The following is a 17711-nucleotide window of genomic DNA, read 5'->3' on the forward strand; positions in this document are numbered from 1 at the left end:
AAGTAAAACTGTTAAGTGTTGCCGTGTGTCGGTCTTAGTCGGTAGTATCTCAGCGTCATTGTTTCTTTTGTTACATTTGCTTTTTGTGCATAATTGTTTTAATTGTGTATGTGTGCTCTCTGTGTGCCGCGGAATAAATGTGCTTCATGTTGAACTGTTTTCCCGTTTCGCTTCGTCTTTTCTTTCATTGAATCTCCATCTTGCTTCACGTAAAGGGTTGGTAGTGGGCTTAATACGCCCGATAATTAATCGGAACCGTCGAGGCCGACGATAACACCGCTCGGTTATCCCGACAGTACGGAACCGATCGCTTTGGCGACCCGTGTCAGGGTCGATCTGCGGCGAGGTGCAATCGCCTGGTCTACCCTCCGCGTGGGTACTTGGGGAAGGTCGAGTTTGGCGAGCAACCCTATTCCACGTGGGTGGCCGATTGGCACGATCGTGGTGAGGCCGAAAGGCCCACCCGTGACTAGCTCCCGGCGTGAGTCCGAGAGGGTCACGACAGAATTGTCCGTCCGGTGGGCGACGTGCCGCGATTTGAGTTACGTGGCCGTTCGCACGCCGGCGGGCGCGAATTCGCAACAATATCTTCATTTCAAACGAACTCCATGCATCACCAAACCCCAGATATGAGTTTCCCATCGGTGTTAAGGAGCACTACGGTTTGGGAAGAACACTCCATCGACAAACCTCTGGCCCTTGAACGAGCCCACATGGTTCGGAGCTTTTTCAGCAAGGGCTCCAAGATATCAACTTTTTGGACGAGTTGTTCAGAAAGTTCTCAAAATCTTTTATTGTGCAGAGGCACAGCCATTTCCAAGTGTGTTCCGCTTCTTTAATTGCTTGGTGAGCCGTTTTAATCTTCAATCCTTATCTGGTGCATATGAAGCACATCCAGGCAGCCCTTAAGGACTTCATCATTTGCTGTTTCTGAGTATGTGCACTAAGCTCTTAAAGAAGCCAAAAATATTTGGAAGTCCCTGATAGAAATGGCTGTGCCTCTACACAACGAAAGATTTGGATAACTTTGGATAACTTTCTAAACAACTCATCTGGTGAGGAGGATGTCATTTTGAAAGTCCCGTATTATATGTAATCCTGTGAGAGTAAAAGTACCCTTCCACATTGATGGGAAAAGCAAGCGAAAGTACCTGTCCCTCGTGACAGGAGAAGTACAAGTCAATCTGTGAATTTGAATTATTTCATAGAGTTGAAAAAAACTTCATTGTGTTGTGCTCATGGTTTCATTCAGGGTCAAAGCTCTGAGCTACTTTTACCACCCAGTGTGACGCAGCATTAACCACTTGCTCAGGGTGACGGAGCATGAATCACTCACACAGGCTGATGGAACACGAACCACTCGCTTCAGGGTTGATGGTGCATGAATGACTTGTTCATTTGTTTGAATTGGATTTGTTTATAAAGAGAGCAAAGTTCAGCTACTTTAAATTATGTTACTCCATGAAGGTTCGTATTAAATCTCCTTTACTCCAGATGTTCATGTTGATTTTTACGATTACCGTCACGAACAATAAAGTGACTGACGACATTGCATCAAGAAAAGTGAAATGAAATTGTAAAATAACCAATCAGCATCTTTTCAAGTGCACCACGGGAAGTGGCCGCCACAAACGGGAGACAGACGAACTCACAGACAGACACTGTGGATGTATCCAATATTGTTGTGGGCCGGGGGTCGGTGGCGAGGAACGACTGCTTGATGGTGCAGTAGGGTCGTCTTCCACTGAACACCCAGAATCGAAGGTCGTCACCCCGGATAACTCCGGAGTCGACAGGTACCGGGGAAGCCACACCCTCGGCCGACTTTGTCCGAACCGAGTCACTGTTACCGACTCGGAACCGGCGTAACCGAGCGGAAATTAACAAAGCCGTGCCAGACCAAATGGCAACTTACGGCACAATCGGCCTTCCTAATTCTCAAGCCCGAACCATACTGGGTCAATGATAGAAACGACAGGCAACGAACTGGAACATTTAACAGGGGGTTTATTTTACGGTAATCGGGAAGTGAGACACAGAGCAGACTTGATCATGAATATGCAGGCAATGTACAGTGAGCAAAAGCACTTAACAATTTCTACTTATAAGACGGCGCCACCACAGACACACACACGCCAAAAGAAAATGGACCCCACCGGGTCTTTATTTGGTCCTCCAGCCGAGGAGGATAGTTCAGCTGGGGGGAGAGAGTCTGGGCGGGTACCTGGCTGCCTCGTGCCGCTACACCGACTCCAACCCACCACGGTAGGACTCGAACTCACGACCCGGAATCCAACGAGCCCACGATCCTGGCTGCGAGTGGTTGTCGGCGATCAGTGGCCTCCCCTTATGGGACGGGACGAACACTCCATCTGGCTGGGGGCAGAGTCGGCCCTGAGGTGATGAGCCTCCTGATTGGTTCAGTGGGGGGAAATGGTGGCTATCCGTGATTGGAGGAGGTCCGGTGGGAGGGGGAAATGACCACCGTCCCTCCATGCATGTCTGAGAACACAGACGGAACAACCAGGGCAGCACCCTATTCCTCATCCACCCTTGTAACGTGGATCTCAGGTCGACTGTCGGGCCGGCCGCTGTCCATTGGACGAGCTCACGGTGGGCGAGGGAACCTCACCCCTGAACGTGACACGTTGCACGCGGGCGATGGATGGCGATGGTGCGAGAACGAAGGATTGATTGGTTGGTGTTGGGTATTGCAAAAATCTAACGAGAAAGAAACTTCGCAGCGCAGACATGTAATTCCCTTGAGACATAGGGAGGGTTCTAATTACAAACACATACTTATCGAAATAACTGAACTGTGGGGACTCTGGCTGTTGCGTGCAAATGGCTGCCAGATTCGTAAAATATAACATGCAGGAGTACAGGGGGTGATTAAACACGTGTAAATACATTTGAACCCTGCCTCTCACACGACAATATGTTCACCACATTCTCCAACCTTTCCACCAAACTCTCCCCCTCTTTCATCAATATTTCACACACCAATCACAAACTCCATCTTGATTCATGATTATCCTCATCACCTTCCTTTGCAAAACTTTTTTGATGAAAATATTTTTGATTGTAAACTTGGTTTTTGTCAAAATTTAATACCCCTTCTCTTATTTTAGTGCATGGAAAATGTCGCTTTTCTCTCTTGATTATTTGTGACCGATTTCAGTCTGATATCGCAATCAAGTTTACAATGTTCATTAAATTTTATGAAGAAGTTACTTGTGTGTAATAAGAGTGTGAGATAGAATGTAAAATATACCACTAAAGTATCAGACGAGGTGGCCGAGTGGTTAAGGCGATGGACTGCTAATCCATTGTGCTCTGCACGCGTGGGTTCGAATCCCACCTTCGTCGGTCATTTTATTAAATTAGATAATTAATGGTGGAGACAAATTCTCCATTAAAATCAACATCAATTCAATGCATTTCGACCAAAATATGTGATTTGTCGGAGGTGTTGGACATCGCTTGTCTGTCTCCACTATTTTATACTCTATGTATTCCCTGTTTATGATACTGACGTGTCTCCGCAGGTCAAGACCGACCTGGACAGATGGGCGAACGAACCACCCTGTCTGTGAAACACCGCACTGACAGTTTCGAGCTGGATCGGGTATAAAACCCAATGTGGACTGCTTGAAGACGAATACGCCTTCCTCGAGGCCGTCCTGCCAACCTGGCCCCCGAACTGAACAAAAATATGTATGAACTTGCAAATACCAACCGTCGCTTTGCTGTCGGTAATACTGAAGGGGGGAGGAAGAAAAGGAGAGGGAAAGGGGGAGAGAGGGGTGTGGTGGAGAGAGGGGTGGGGGAGAGAGAGCGGGGGGAGTGAGGAGGTGGAGGGGAAAGGTGAGAGGAAGGAGGGAGGGAGGGAGTGAGGAGGGAGGGAGGGGAGTGAGGAGAGTGAGGAGGGATGGAGGAGAGTGAGGAGGGAGGGAGGAGAGTGAGGAGGGTGGGGAGGAGGGGAGGAGAGTGAGGAGGGTGGGGAGGAGGGGAGGAGAGTGAGGAGGGTGGGGAGGTGGGTGAGGAAGGGAGGGAGGGGAGTGAGGAGGGAGGAGAGGGAGGGGAGTGAAGAGGGAGGGGAAGGGAGGAGAAGTGAGGAGAGAGGGGAGGGAGGGGGTAGGGAGGAGGAGGGAGGGGAGTGAGGAGGAAGGGGAGGGAGGGGGAGCGAGGTGGGAGGGGAGGTAGGAGGAGCGAGGAGGATGGGGGAAGGGAAGACAGTGTCAGGTGAGAGGAAGGGAAGGCAGACATGTGCTGGAGCATTATTTACGATTCATACAGTTTCATCAAAATGATTCTGCACAGAATGAACCACTCACTCATGGTGACGGAGCACGAACCACTCGCTCAGGGTGACGGAGCACGAACCACTCGCTCAGGGTGACGGAGCATGAACCACTCACTAATGGTGACGGAGCACGAACCACTCGCTCATGGTGACGGAGCACAAACCACTCGCTCAGGGTGACGGAGCACGAACCACTCGCTCAGGGTGACAGAGCACGAACTACTCGCTCAGGGTGACGGAGCACAAACCACTCGCTCAAGGCGACGGAGCATGAACCATTTGCTCAAGGTGATGCAGCAAGAACCACTTGCTCAGGGTGACAGAGCAAGAACCACTCGCTCAATTTGATGGAGGAAGAACCACTCGCTCATGGTGACAGAGAAAGAACCACTCACTCAGGGTGATGGAGCACAAACCACTCACTCAGTGTGACGGAGCATTCACCACTTGCTCAGGGTGACGGAGCATGAATCACTCACACAGGCTGATGGAACACGAACCACTCGCTTAAGGGTTGATGGTGCATGAATGACTTGTTCAGTGTAACCGAGCAGAAACCATTCGCTCTTGGTGAAGGAGCATGAGCCATTCACTCTGAATGACGTGGGGACAGCAAAAGCGTCTGCAGTGAGTGAACGATTCACTCAGAATGACGTGGCGCGGTGCCGCTATCAACTGTAAGGCAATCTAAGTGGCTTAAGTACTCCAATTCAAAGGTTGATAAGGAATGGTTGGCCAGGCTCTTCCTGCATTCCATCATGGATCCCTTCAACTTGAAAGCCGGCCTTCACCGCACATGCAACAGTGAATGAAATACAATGAATCTATAAATCTGTCATGTTGCTTGCTCTTCTGTGCATGTGTCATCTGGTACATTGGTTTGGGTTCCAGGCAAACGTTATAATTTTTTTGAAAACGTTCGTTTTTCCCAGATTTGCTTTGATTTCTTGCAGAGCACCTCGCAAAACCTCCGAAAATACAGACACAGATCTGGCAGACGCTATGGATAGGCAGTCCCTCTGGGGGACAGAGCACAAGGTTGAACAGCGAATGCTTTAAATCATATCGCTCAATTAAGGTGGTTAATTTGGGGGAATTCTGAAATTTTTTGTGCACTCAATATAATTCTACAAACATTCGAAAAAGACAAGTTTAATGCTTTGGAAATTTCACATTTCTTGTGTATCTTTGGAGAACGAGGGACATTACCTTGCTTGCTTAAAGCAAATAGGAATACCGACTAAGTTATCACAACAGATTTCGACGCTTATTTTGTCCGGATGAATGCCGATCCTCAAAACCAAAATATTATTTTGATGATATACTTTAATTAGTCCATGAGAGTAGATTATGGAAAATCATATCAAATAATGCATGAAATTGCTCCACGCACCTAATTTGAAAACTATCGTACATACAAAAGCGATATATACAGAGATTCATAGCTATGATGAACAGGCATTCGATAATATGACTGAGTCGTAGAGGTCCCACAATAGGGTCCCGTGACCGTTTTTCCGGGACCAAGGTTTGAAGGTTGATTTAAGTCAATTTGAAGGTGCCGATTAAAACGAGCTGGGGTGAACCTCGTGAAAATGTGGGCAAACTTGTCCAGACGTGAAAATTCAAAATGGCCGCAACACGGCTTCCAGTATATTAAAAAAATTGCATATCTTTGGTTCTACATGCCCGATTTTTATGATTTTTGGGTCTAAACATATATTTTAAGGTCAAATATTTCATTTATCAGCATAATATCTTGTTAAGTGTAAGAATTAGAATAAAAAAATGCTTTTTAAAATCATTTTTAAAGAAAAATCCGAGACGGCCGCAAGCTGACTGCAACGAAGAAGACCAGGAAGACAACCTGAATAGTTAAGATGCATAGGTTTTAAGTAAACTGAAATGTTACCATGTTTTAACACACTTTTCATTTATTACAGAGATCCTTGAATGAGTCATAGCCATGTTGTCCAAGGGAAAAGGTAAAAAAAGAGATGTGAGGAGAGTGAAGAAAGCCACAAGTGCATCCTCTGTGGTGAGCATTGCGATGAAAACAAATCCAACACTACCCCTGAATCATGGGACAATCTGAAGACTTTAGCACAGCAATGGCATCATCTTGATAGGTTTGGAACAGTATACTACACTGTGAATTGGGATGCTGGACCACAAAACATGTTCTTTCATAAAATTTGCAAGATTACATTTTCTAGTAAACATCATATTCAGCTGGCAATAAAGAGACGAGACAAAAGTTTGGCAGCTGAGGAGATACTCCAAGAAGAAAGGAGATGTTCTGCTAGCTGTTCTGTGGAACGACCCCGGAGACTATCTCGAGCAGCAAGTGGGGTGATACATGACAAAAACTGTTGCGTTTGGTGCATGAAGCCGGAAGATGAAATACACCCCACCAGGGACAGTTGGCATATTATGTAAACGATGGATGCCTGGTACGCATTCAAGGCACATACAGTGTAGCTCCAAGACATCAGGATGCGTGATCGCATCTTAACGATTATAGATGCAATACCAGATCCCTTTGCGGCAGAAATCCACTATCACCGGTCCTGCTGGAAGAAGTATGTGTCACCATCAAAAAGCAGTGAAGATGGTCAGCTCCATGTACAAGATATTCGTCTTTCTGAAGTACGAGAGATGTTCTTCAAACATGTACGCTTGGTTGTGTTCGAAGAGCATGAATTGCGAACTCTACAGAGCCTGCTGTCTGATTATAACGCCTTACTGAGAAACTTTGGTTTTGACCCCAGTTGCAAGAAGTCAAGCAACATCAAGGAAATGCTTCAGAAAGAATTTGGTGAAAACATTGGCTTTCATGACCGCCATCGAAAAAATGAAAGTACACTAGTATACGATACATCTGCTGGTGGCAGGTACACTGAAGCAGCCATTTATTCATTGGGTGTCAATGATGATCAGCTGCTCAACAATGTTGCTCGACGCATGAAAGATGCTCTTGCTAGTATTCCTGAAAGGGCATGGCCACCAAGTGTCGAGGAATTGGAGATACCACAGGCCCCAAATGACATGCTTTTGAAGTTTCTGACATGGTTGAAAACCCCACAGAAGCAGAACTTTGAAGAAAGCAGCAGAGATCCTGTGGTTCATGCATTTGCCTCGCTGCTTTTGTCATACATCACAGGAAAAAGCTCTGCATTTAATACACAGCTGTCAGTGACACTGCATGGACTGACCCGAAGTCGAGAGATTCTGGACATCCTCAAAAAGTTCTCCCTCGGAATCAGCTATAAATCTGTTCTTCAACTCTATGATTCATGGGCAAAGCATGACCTTGAAAAAAATGATGTATGTTCAGTAGAGCTTGCAGAGAATATTCCTGGAATTGGCATTCTTGACAATGACGACTTCTGTGAAGACACACTGACAGGCGCTGATACGTCACACCGCACCAATGTTATGTCTGTGCAACCTCAGAACCTGGAAGTAACTCTACCAGATGCAGAAAGAGACATGCGACCACTGCCCACAAGTTCAGAAGACCTGAAACGTTTGTGCCTGGAGCAACATGTTGTTCAGCCCTATAAAACAGTGAAACGTGGACAACCAGCTCCTCGTCCAGAGATTGATATTAGTTGTCAGAACACAGATGTACAGAGACAGAGGGGTGTCATCCATGCTTTGGTGCGTCGTGCAGATGACCAAGCAAACATGCCTGCTGATGAACAAATAACTGGTGCATTTGGTGGGTTTCAGGTTACTGTGCAGCAACATGTGAAAAAGAGCAAATCATACTATTTCTTAACATTTCCCAAGCCTCCACACAAATCTGTAGTCCATGAAGTGATGTGCAGGATGGTTTCTGCAGCTGAGAAAAAAAGAATGCCCTTTATTTTGCTAGTTGGTGATCAACCAGTTTATGCACTTATGGTGCAACTGAGTAATGAAAACCCTGAAGCCTTCAAAGACATTGTGCCATTTCTTGGGCCTTTCCACACATAGTGCTCATTCATGTCTGCCATTTATAAATGGTTTGATGGTTCTGGCTTGTCTGACATACTGGTTGCTGCACAGGCCATTGCTGAAGGTCCAGTAGAGAAGGCACTACGTGGGAAACACTACAAATGTAACATCAGATGTCTTCGGTTGATGTATGAAGCTCTGATTCGACGGATGATCAGAGAAGGCATGCAAGATGGGGTGTCCCTGTCTGAAAATACAAAGGAGAAGATTGCCATACTTCAGGAATCCTCCACAACTCCAGAGCAAAAGTGGGAAGTCTACTCAGAGTTGGAATCTCACCCAGATATTGTGTCCTTCGTGGAACAAGTGTTCCAGAGCGCCGAGTCATCTAACAGTTCCATGGTGAAGTATTGATTGAGTTTCATGTCCATAGTAGTTCTGATGCTGAATATCCATGCAGTGAAAACAAGGAACTGGGATGAATTCAAAGCTTCATTGCGAATGATGATGCCATGGCTCCATGTCTACGACAATGACCGGTATGCTCGCTGGATTGTGGAATTCTGGCTTGAAGTAAGTAGTCTTCCCGAGTAAAAGGCCAGATACCTACGAGATGGATTGTTTGCACAATCAATGGCTGGCAGGCCATATTCGTGTTTGCCTCTAAACCTCTGGATTGAAATGACAATGAACAAAGGTTCCAAGATGAAGACTGGATGACTGAAAATTCTGCTGAATGAGAAGATGCTGTTAACTACTACGAGGAAAGTGAACTCAGTCAACAGAGTAAGGGCAGCTCTTCACATACTGGCACAGATGAAGACCTCTGATCTGAAGCATATTGAGAATACCCCCAGTCGTCTGAAGATTGACGGACAGGTTGTCCAAGACCTAGACAGTTGCATCACTGAATTTGACTGTGACCCATTTGACTTGGATAAACCACAACTGAGAGCTCTGGTATCCGGTGTTGTCACATCAGGTGACCTGGTACATGATTTTGAAAGTGCTCACGAAGATGGTGAAACAAGAGTGACTCAATTCTTCAGAGAACGAATGTTTTCACAGAACACACCATTTGATGCTACTATACACAGATGTTCAAGATACACTTTCAGCAAACCTCCTGTAACTAGGGACTCGGTCTCAGGCAAAGTGACAAAGACAGATGCTATGGAAAACAGAGCAATGGCATCATTAATTTGGCTGGCAGAATCTGGTGAAGAGAAGTTTACTCTCGCACAGGTGATGGAATTTCGCGTGAGAGATGAGTGTTTACCCATATTTAACATCAACGGTACCATGAAGAAAGTGCAAAAATCAAAGTAAGTTGAGAAATTAAACATGCAGCCTGTCGAATCTTTTCCAGATCAGTACATTGCCCGAGTCGAGATGGGTTTCCTGTGGGGATTAGCGACCCCAACTGCAGAAGATCGTGAGAAAGCTGATGGGTCTGCTCTCGCGTGGGGAGATTATGCTGAAAAGCTTTTTTTCCGTTATTAGCAGAAGGCATCCCAATGCAAGCCAGATTGTTTTTGTAAATGATGCCGATGGTGTGGAAAATTCCATCAAAGACAGTGAGCATGAGCGTCGTAAATCCACGACAGCATATAGAGATGGGTCCAGAAATGTGGACATGAAAACATCAGATAGGTTTCCTGCCACAAAGAACTTCCATGTGCTGTTCAGCAATCAGGGAAACAAACAAAGGCTGCAAAAGTTTCTAAAGGATGAGTTCACCAAGCTTGTAAAGAATCATAGAGAAATTGACTTTGTGTACTCCATCAGGCAAAATTGTTGGAACATCTCCTCGGAGAAAGGATGGAAGAATTTGAATGTAGTCACATTGAGGCGGACACAATGCTGTTCATCTATTCGCAAATCCGAAAAGCAGGAAAAATGGAGACAGTCGTGATTGATGCCGAGGACACAGATGTAGTGATTCTTTCTGCATATGTTGCACATCAACTGGAGGGCACCCTTGCTGTCAAACGGAAAGACAAAATCATCAGCTGCAGAGACCTTTGTTCTGATGATGTAGCTGAAATATTAATCCCATTACACATCTATAGTGGATCTGATACAACATCTGGCTTCTATGGACATGGGAAAAACACAGTTTATGAAAAAGGAATAGGAACTCAGGAGGCACGCAATCTTTTGAAAGATGTTGGCAAAACACTTCCAGTGACACAAGAGGTGCTTCAGCAAAGGGCCACATTCACTATTAGACACATCTATAATGACACAATTAGCAAAACGTTAGGTGAAGCCAGAGTACGGAAGTGGGGTCAGATGAAAAACAAGTCCACGTCCCGCATCCCACCAGATCCAGATTCTCACAATCTGCATGTGATGTGAGTTAACTACCAAGTTTACATTCAACTAAACTATGACAAGCTGGATGCACCCCCAAATCCCACCAACCATGAATGGACAATGAAAGACGGTAGATGTGTGTCAGTGAGGTATACCCATGATGCACTCCCAAGAAGTTTACATGACTTGGTTGAACAAGAACAGGCATTGTTGCACGATGATGAGGCTGAAAGTAATGATGAAGTTTGTGACTGGAGCCAGCGACTCAGATAGTGACTGAAGGATTACATGTATGTGTTTCAATGGAGATTTCATTTCATTTAATTTACAACTGTAAAAACATTGCCACAGTCAAAATTTAAGAGATGTTAATATTATTTTATTATGACTGTTTAAGATAAATGACAGTTTGGACAGTACATCAAACTTTGGTCAATGCAAATTACAAGAATACTTACTGGGAAAGCGTCAATTGCGGGGAATTCAGATAATTCACGTTTAATTTCATTTTTCCATTGAAACACTGTTGCTCTACAGACAAAATGAAGGAGTGTTGATATTCTTTCATCATATTACTGTTCTAGATAAAGTACAGGAGGGACATACAAAAGAATGGTATAACCTACCTGAACAGTGTAAAAGTTGAGAAATTGATATTATGTACACATCATGTTCTGAAAATATAGACAATGATTGCGTCCTTCTCTTCTTGTCTCAATTTGTTGTGCACTCCCACATACAGTATAAACGAACATTTAATTGCATGAAAAGATTCCCTGCCGATAATATTATGAAAAGAAAATTGATTTTTTTTACTATTTTCCAGATGTGACTCGACGACAATCTTGGATTTGGCCCCCAAAAAGTTATATTTCATATTTTGTGACTTAACCCTTAAATATAACAATCTGGAATGGTAATATATGACATCCTTGACCTTCAAAACATATTTTGACCAAAAAATCATAAAAATCGGACATGTAGAACCAAATATATGCAATTTTTGATATACTGGAAATAGCATGGCGACCATTTTGAATTTTCGCATCTGGCCGAGTTAGCCCACGAGGTTCACCCCAGCTCATTTTAATCAGCACCCTCAAATTGACTAAAATCAACCTTCAAACCTTGGTCCCGGAAAAACCGTCACGGGACCCTATTGTGGGAACTCTACTCGAGGAAGGTGAATAAAAGAACTTTATCGTTCAGAAATCGTTCCGGCATGTTCCAAGTCAAGGCATGGTAAAGCAGGCCAAAAAACAAGGTGGCTTCACACTTGAGTGAGGTTACCCAGGAAACGCCTTAAGACCCCTGAGAGCAAGGTGGCCGAGCATCGCATGATGAAGGATATAATTAAATATGGCCGTTAGTTATCCTCAAAAGGAGTGTTTTAATTCACTCAAACACCAAGTTTTCACTCTTGCACTTCCTTGGAGTTTACTTAGAATGCATGAAAAGTTTCAGGCTGCTAGGTTTATGCTTTTGGAGTTTCGAGGAGACACACACATTGCCATAAATTAGTATAGAAGAACACCACACTGAGTATAGAAATTAGTAAAGAAAAAAAAGCCCACAGAACACACAAATACAACTCCCACCCCCAATGCTTTCTCCCAAGCATGATTAATAGATGTGAAAGAAATTCAGTTTTTCTCTTTCGGAGTCTGAGACCATTTATTAACAGCACCCATCAAATACAAATAACAACAAGCATGCGCATAGGAAAGAAGGATATACGGGACAAGCAATATCAAACGTGATCCTCTTTCTCCCAAAATGCACATAGCAATCCCCTTTATGCTATTTTGTGCATTAAAAGTCAGGGGAGGGCTAAACATCTGGCAAGTGTAAATGGAGGGGAGGGCTAACAAGTATGAAGTAATGTGAACACAAGTTCATCCTTGAAGAGAGTGTGATAACTGGGTTCGGACAAAACACAGAGCCAGGGTGGATTTCTTTCTGCTAGATAATGAGGCACCAGAAATGCATTTTTCTCTTAAGCAGTTGGGCAATTTCATTTGAACATTGGAGATACCAATCTTGGTTGTATGTATTTCAGGGAAATGTAGCACATAAGATTTAGTAAGAGACAATATAATCTTATTCTTTGTTCAATCACATCACCATGGAGATTAAAAGACTGTCAAGGGAGATTTTACTGACAGTCAATTTGATTCCAGTAGAAAAACTTACACCATATTTTATACTCTTAAAAGCAGAAAGTGAATATAATTGAGAATACATGAATATAATGAATTTTATTTCTTCCACGTCCCCCCTTTTGTCCTATTATATTAGGACAAATTTACATACAGGTAGTCGTCGACTTAAGTCGACTTGGTTCCGACCAATCGGTCGTAAGTCGAACAACGTATATTTTAGATACAAAAAAAAACCTTTTCTTTTTTGGGGCCACTTTACGTGGTCGTAAAGTGGTCGTAAAGTCGAACAGTCGTAAGTCGCATAGGTCGTAAGTCGATGATTACCTGTAATTATATTACACGTGAACACCATACCCCATTCCTCATGGAGGAAAGTCATGTGTTTCACAAGTTCACTCATATTAATGGCAACGAGCGCTCATAGAAGAAGAATGCTGGACAATGGCCATCTTGATCGTGCCCCAGACGGGTTAATGAGCATGTTTCTGTTTACAGCCTGTTTGCCAGCAGCTGTCACGAGTTGTGTAGGCGTGCTACCTGAGGCCACATAATAAGCAGTTCAGGGTGTAGATATAGCAGTACCCAACGGGAACACAGTCTCGGTGCTCCTTGAGCTGCAGAGAAGGTAGATCCTGGCAGGTATGAGCTTGGGCCCGACATTGGGTTGCAGATGACACTGAGTTTAAGGAGGTGAAGAGGACTCGAGATGTAACCCAGAGATCCAGCCCCAGCAGAGTGTGGGACCTTGCAGTAGCAGTTCGTGAAAACAGGTTGATTCATCAAAGCGAGCTATGCATGTTGGAGGCAGCCCCGATGGCTCCACGAGCCCCCTGCACCATTGGGCACACGTTGCAGATGACTCACCGTATGGACCTTCAGGGCCTTCTTTGTGCATTGTGTGACCATGGCAAGTTCACAATGTATCTGCAGAGAAAGGGTTTTGCGAGTGTGGTCGGGGTCGTTCCCCCAGGCAGGCACCATGCAATGGTGAACATTAGTCTTTGCCTTCTCGGGTTTGACTTGTCCAACCTTCTCTTCAGTGTGTTTTCTTTTTTTTGACATGCTCGTCTCATCGCCTCATGAAGGCGTCACACCATGATTATGTGTTGAATGCCCAATCACCCAAATCTGGGTTCTTCCCATCATCCAATCTTTCGGTGGAAGTTCTTCCAAAGCTTCATTATATGAAATCGTATACTGCATAGTTCAACTGCTCTCAACACTCCGAAACAAACAAAATCAAGGTTAAACATTGAGTATGATTCAATTAATCATAGTGGACCCATGTATTTCAATAAGACTGACAAAGGTTCTTCTGGAGGCATCTTTCCTGCGTTACATGTTATATCAAAATTTTACCTTTCTTTTGTTTTTTTTCTTCTTCTTTCTATTACTCCTAAACGACATGCTAAAATCAAAAGAAATCTCAGTTGTATGTATACTCAAAAATAATCATCTCATTTGCTATTTGCATGTAGAAAGGGCAGCAGTATTGATGAGGGTTCCAATTTGTTTCATTATAGAAAGGTCTCTTCAGTTTGTACCATTAAGGATGGGGTAAAGTTCCTCTCAAAGCATGAGGCAATCAGTAAAGTTGTGTTTAGTGAGGGCAATGTTGTAGTAGCACAAATGAAAAGTACTATGATAACAATTAACATGTCCAACAAAAATTAATAATTTTGTTCACCATTCTCCAAAGATCCCTTTTCGTCAAGAAAAATATTCCATAATCTGTGGAATAATTATGAAAGTTAGCTTCTTCTTTTTAATTTTCAGTGTATTTTTATTTGTCTGAGCGAAAAATACAACATTGAAACCCAACAAGAGGACAAGCTCCCCCCTTTTGGAGCAAGTACTAAATCCAAAGCGATTCGATTTTGCACAGTTACCATTTAAATATTTGCAATCATTTTAACATTCATATCTGCTAAACAATCCACAGTTTCAATCACAAGCAGTTTCCAAGGCAACTGCCATTTATTTATTCTCAGCTAACTTAACACTGAGGAAATATGATCATAAGGCTAAGTCACTGATAGAAAAACCCCGCTTACTTTGTGGCAAATTTTGAAATTGGAAATGTGTATGTAAACTTATAAAAAGTACCACTTCATCAAAAATCATGCACCTGTCCAATTAATCAGAAAACAAATAAAATGGGTATTATTTTATTGCTGCTTGTGGTGTCATTACACGATTTTTTCAATCATATAATTCTTACACTCTGACACACGTAACATTCATTTCTCTCATGCCTTCTGCACTAGGCATGATTCTTGTATATCTTTTGTTTGTCTTTCCACAAAATATAGAGGCATTTTACGTTGATTACAGTTAGGCCAGTACCAGCTATTAATCAGTGAGAACAATACAATTACAATACATGGTATAATTCCTAATTCCATTTATTTTCATGTTGTCTACAGCTGCAGTGATTGACAAAACATCAATCAATCAAAACAAGTTGCCAATAACAGCGGCGTACCTTACTGTGATATAACCGATCATTTACATGTGTTCCAAGTTACTGGTTTCAACGGTGTGGACTGTAATTACTCCTCAAATTTTGATCCATTCAAGAAGTTAGAAAAAAAAAATTGGGAGAATACTCTGTCACCTGAAGATCCAAAAACATTTAAGTTAGGATTGTGAGACTTATATGATAAAGGTTTCTCAATTTGTAATTCTAAAACAAAACGATATTAAACTGAATGCCGGATGACCAACAGGCTGCCAAAATCGATCAAGCAAGCACAAGATGAGGTTGTATAAAAATTCTTTCATAAACCTTCAACTGATAACAAATCCAAATTCAAACAATTTCAAAACAAACTTAATCTATTGACTGGACTAGTAAAACAAAATCATCACAAAGAGAATCCCCCCCACCCCCCCCCCCCCAGCACAACTGAAATACCAAAGGAACGTAGTTTCTAATCAACCCATTAATGATAACCAAAAGAAACATGAAGTTTCGAATACCAAAATGAATTGTAATGGAGAATACCATAATTTTTTGATGAGCTGAGTCTGAAAGTAATTAATTCAATTACCGTACACATCCTCCACAAGTTAGCAACTTTTCCATATGTTTATGTATTTGACAACCAACCTGGTAAACAGGAGTGTGAAAATCACTTTCCTGATGAATATCACATGCAAACATTATCACGAGTCTCACTTGTTCATCATGACAATTCAGGTCGAAGCACACTGGTGTGCTGTTGCTAGGTTGCGCATTGTTATGTTGATTAAACAAGAGTAATTAAACAATAAAGTCTATCATTGTAATCACAGGGTGGCCACCCAGGGGTCTTTCTCGGGACTCCCAGTTATGTGAATTCTTCCATGCCACTCGGTCTTGTCATTGCAGCAGTGTGATTTGTCGAGTTGCCGAACTTGACATTGCTCCTGGACCACACTTTGGCTGCAGAGCGATCATTTGGAAACAAGAACTTTGACAACATTGTTAAAAGATACAAAATTTCTCCAAACAGTTTAAACAATACAAAATGCCAACATTGTTTCATTAACTTCCAACTAATTCTCATTTACATATTTATACAAACTCTCTAAAACAGCTGTATGGTCTATCGGTGTGAAAGTAAGACAAATTATAGTCCAATTAAACTTGATTCCTGACAAATAAAGGCCCACATAACAAAATACATAAAGCTTCGATGCTCACATATGGGACACTTGCTTTAACGTCTGTCCGAGGGGCGGCACACACATTTATGTCCTTGCCTGCCGACAAAACACAGAGATTCCAGTTTATAGTTAAAATGAGATTCAAACACAAACCCAGTGGAGAGTCTTGGCCCACGCAGGGAAAGAACCTGTGACCTTTGCGTTTATCAGCACCAAGCCAAAGTGGCCACAAGTCAAAGTTGCCTCCAGACTTAACATGTTACCCCAAGACTATAATGTATGCATCTATATTCTATATATTAATACTGAAGGACCAATTTTGTGCTCCTTCTAGTGGTCGCGTCACGTTTTTCTCGGTACTGTGACCTGGACTGAAAGAAACTTCGTACCTGTAAGAGTGCATCGCACATAGTGGCAAAAGTCAACTTTCAACTCTGAAGCAGAATAAACACTTTTCGTTTTACATTCGTTTACATGGCGATGTGTGACGTCACCGCTGAGAGGTGTCAGGACGTCTTGACATCATCGGTCATTCGGTGATGTCACTACGTCTGTCGTCGACAGACCGTCACCGCTGAGAGGTGTAATTCCACTCCTCGAAAATAGCGTCTGCAATGTAAAACCCTCTCCTGCACAAGCTGACTACCCCAGAATGTGAATTTGACACAAAAATGTAACAAGAAACATTGTATCTTCTATATATTAATACTGAAGGACCAATTTTGTGCTCCTCCTAGCGGTCGCGTCACGTTTTTCTCGGTACTGTGACCTGGACTGAAAGAGACTTCGTACCTGTAAGAGCTCATCGCACATAGTGACAATAGTCAACTTTCAACTCTGAGGCAGAATAAACAGTTTTCGTTGAGACGGGGGCGAGGAGTGAAGAGACGGGGGCGGGGGATGAAGAGACAGGGGCAGGGAGTAAAGAGGCGGGGGGCAAGGTAAGCAAATTTTTGGGCGGGGGCAAGCAAATTGAAAGTGGGAGACGGGGGTGGGGGAAATGGGGTGGGGGCTGGGGTGAATTAGGTGGGATTGAGTGTGAGGGGGTGGATAGGGGCGGGGGCCCGGGGGCAAGTGGGGTGGGGAATAAAGAGACGGGGGTGGGGAGTGAAGAGGCGGGGGCGGGGCCGGGGTAAGTAAATTTTTGGGCGGGAGTAAGCAAATTGAAGGCGGGGGGTGGGAGGCGGGGGGGTGGAATTGGGCAGGGGTGGGGGATGAGTAGGCGGGGGAAAGCACGCCCTGACTAGTACATGTCCCTCGAGTGTGGGTGAGCTGGTGAGGGTGGTTGAATTAACGGAATCCGTCTGTAACGGGTTTTCGGCTTGTTATTA

General features: G+C 43.7%; 1 non-coding gene across 1 annotated transcript; it reads left to right on the forward strand.

Annotated features, from left to right (window-relative positions):
• The first annotated feature begins 3287 nt into the window (after positions 1–3287).
• Positions 3288–3369, forward strand: TRNAS-GCU (transfer RNA serine (anticodon GCU)). Its single transcript has one exon. It is a non-coding gene; the product is annotated as a tRNA-Ser (tRNA).
• The last annotated feature ends 14342 nt before the right edge of the window (positions 3370–17711 follow it).

The sequence above is a fragment of the Eptatretus burgeri genome, chromosome 1, assembly GCF_056783735.1.
Source record: "Eptatretus burgeri isolate ZD-2024b chromosome 1, Ebu_testis_v1, whole genome shotgun sequence".
Taxonomy (NCBI): Eukaryota; Metazoa; Chordata; class Myxini; order Myxiniformes; family Myxinidae; genus Eptatretus; species Eptatretus burgeri.